Below are 3385 nucleotides of genomic sequence, written 5' to 3'. Positions count from 1 at the left end.
AACATCTCCTCCGGAATTTCCATCAGCACAGGTGCGCCGCAAGGTTGTGTGCTTCGGCCTGACTCTACTCTTTTTATATTGATGACTGAGACTAAGCACAGCTTCAATTCTATATTTAATTTTACTGAATACACAATTGGCATTGACCGAATCATAGGCCTTGAAAATTCAGCATACAGGAGAATGATTGAAAATCTGTCGGAGTAGTTCCACAACAGTGACTCTCACTCAATGTCAGCAAGAAGGTGGAGCTGATTCGTGACGTCAGAAAGAGGAAACCGGAGATCCATGAGCTAGTTTTCCTCGGAGGAACAGAGCTGGAGAGGGTCATCAGATTGAATGTCCTGCTATAATTTATTAGAATCTCTCCTGTGTCCAGCACGTAAATGCTTTTTAGAGGAAAGAATGTCTGCACCTCCACTTCCTCGGAAGTTATCGAAGAATCACTATGACAACTAAAACTTTGTCAAACTTCCACAGATACGTGCTGCACAGTGCACTGACTCCTTGAACATAATATTCTGCAGCATAGAGGGTATGGCGCAGTCCATCGTGGGTAAAGCCTTCCCCATCATTGAGCAAATCTACATGGATCGCTATCGCAGGAAAGCAGCGTCCATCAGGAAGGAACCACCCCATCGAGACATTCACTCTTTTGGTTGTCCCCCATCACGAAGAAGGTACGTAAGCCTCTGGAATCTCGCCAACAGGTCAGCAACAGTGATTACACCTATCAACCATCAGGAAGAAGGTACAGAACCCTCAGGACCCTCGCCAACAGATTAGGGACAGTGATTACCACTATCAACCATCACAAAGAAAGTACAAGTTCCTCAGGACCCTCGCCAACAGGTCAGGGGCAATGATTACCCATATCAATCATCTGGAAGGGCACAGGATCAATGGGCCATACGATAACAGGTCAGGGACAGTGATTACCCCTATCAACCACCAGGCCATGAACTAGAGGCAATATCTTCAGTCAACGTCCCTCAACCCATCACTGAATTGTTCCTAGAAACTATGCATTACCTTTCAAGGACTCATATGTGATATCTAATTCATATTTATTGTAATATTTACCCACAGCTCAAAATGTGAGGTGCGGACACAAACGAGCACTTTCATTTCTCAACTGCTAGGAACTTTTGGACTATTCTCGTGTTCACTGTTGTGACATTCTGAAGATTTACAGGAGTTTTGCTGTGTTGGCATAATTGTTTAGTTCTATTGTGTAGTGACCTTGGGATGACATCAATTGTAGATATTACTGTTGGGAAAATGTATGCACTGTTCCGTTACATAGTCTTTCATTATTCTCTTTCAATTTGACATACCTCTGGTATTTTGTCTTACTGATTTCTCTATGCTCTTTGTATTTGGAATGGCTGCATCTGTTAAGCACGTTGGTTTTGTTTGTTTATCCTGTAATGTTATATCCCGAAGGCTGGTATAGCCTCAACCTGTCTTTAATAACGGATCGTTCGTAATAATATTTGTGGGACTCTGACACTAAAAGTGGATCACGCTTGTATTTATAGTAAGGCAGTGTCTTTTATGAGTTTATATTTAGTTGTCCATCCCAATAGTTTGATGTTGGTCCGTTGATTATGCCTTTGTAAACAGTCAGATTGAGTTAAACTGCTGTAGGATCCTGTCATGTGTTGAAGTGTTCTTGGTTTCCTTTGGCATTTTCTGCATTTATCACCTTGCGTTTATTGGTCTTTAATTATTTATATTTGATAATACTTTTCCCTAAACCACCTGGATCCGGATTGCAACAAGGAGCCTCTCTCTTTCATGGAAGAGGTCTAAAATTTGAGCAATGCGTTCGACGCTTTCCTGCCGGCATCCAGGCTGCTCCGATCGCGGTGAGTCCTCCATGGACTGTTTTATTTTGCTATTGGTTAAATTCTACTCATGTGGTAGTATTTTCTACATTTTCTTGGGCTGTGCTATCACTTAGGTTTAGCGGTGTGTACTGTTTTTCAATCAGAAATGCACATCCTCTCGCGGAGCACTGCATCCAGATTTCATTGATAACATTAGAGGTTTTAGCGAACTGATGCGATTTGTTTCTGCCTCATTCTCCTCTGTCCGAGGTTACGGCTGTCAACGCTGCGCGGTATGTTATTGGGTGCCGATAACAGTCAGTATAATTTTGTTTGTAAGCTCAGCTTCGTCATCAGCACTCTGCGGAGGCTCCACATGCGTGATGTTACAATTGCTGGATGGTTGTGCAACAATTGTTGAAGTGAGTCTATTTTCATCAGTCCTGCGGGGGTTCGGTTGGCATCTTCAATATTTTGTATAGCATTTCTTGTGTTCTTTAGATTGGTTTGCACCCCTTGTGAAACCTCATATTGTTTTTTGTTTCACTTGTCTATAGGGATCACATTATAGTTTTTTAAAAATTATCATCACGACTATTCGCTGACCTGCTATTCCTTGTCCATTTACTTGTAGGAAAGGATTTTATGCTGTATACTGCTGAGGAAGCTTGTCTTTGTGTGCTGTTATGTCAGTCTCAAGTACCGTTACTCCATAATATACGCACATTATAAATGTGTGTAATTAAAATGAAACTACGGAAACGACGGATAACCAACACACTTAAAACGACCATTTCATGCGTGTCTGTCTTTGTTGAACGACTTGTGTGTTCCCAGTTTTCAGTGGGCTGCTCCTCTGAGAAACACCTCCAGCCGTTGCATTCTGTGGTCTTTGAATGCTGTATCATTCCCGGGTGTTCCGATGACAAGCCGCCCATTCAGCAGTACACCACTATCGGTTCGCTGACTGTCACCCCCAGCGCCAGTTCCAGCATGTCCTGCCATGCCCCCTGTGCCCCTGTCCTATTGCTCTGTTCATTAGAGAAGTGCATGCTAAAGCACATTGGTAAAAGAAATGAAAGGGCTGTCTACTTCTAAATGGAGAGAAAATACAAAAAGAAACAGATGCACTGGGATTTGGGTGCCTTGTGTAGGATTCCCTAAAGATTATTTTGGTGGTTGAGTCTGTGATCAGTAAGGCAACTGCGAGGCTAGCATTCATTTCAAGGGGACTAATATAAAAGTCAAGATAGAAACATAGAAAATTTACAGCACGATACCGACCCTTCGGCCACAATGCTGTGCCGAACATGTACGTATTTTATAAATTACCTTGGGTTATACACAGCCCTCTATTTTTCTAAGCTCCATGTAGCTGTCCAGGAGTCTCTTAAAATACCCTGTCGTATCCGCCTCCACTACCTTCGCTGGCAGCCCATTCCACGCACTCTCCATTCTGTACGTAAAAAAAAGAGTCCTAACACCTCCTCTGTACCTACATCCAAAAACCTTCAAAATGTGCTCTCTCGTGCTAGCGCTTTCTGCCCTGGGAA

The sequence above is a fragment of the Hemitrygon akajei genome, unplaced genomic scaffold (genome assembly GCF_048418815.1).
Source record: "Hemitrygon akajei unplaced genomic scaffold, sHemAka1.3 Scf000119, whole genome shotgun sequence".
In the NCBI taxonomy this organism is placed as follows: domain Eukaryota; kingdom Metazoa; phylum Chordata; class Chondrichthyes; order Myliobatiformes; family Dasyatidae; genus Hemitrygon; species Hemitrygon akajei.
The sequence above is the reverse complement of the archived record's forward strand: the minus strand, read 5'-3'. Positions refer to the sequence as shown.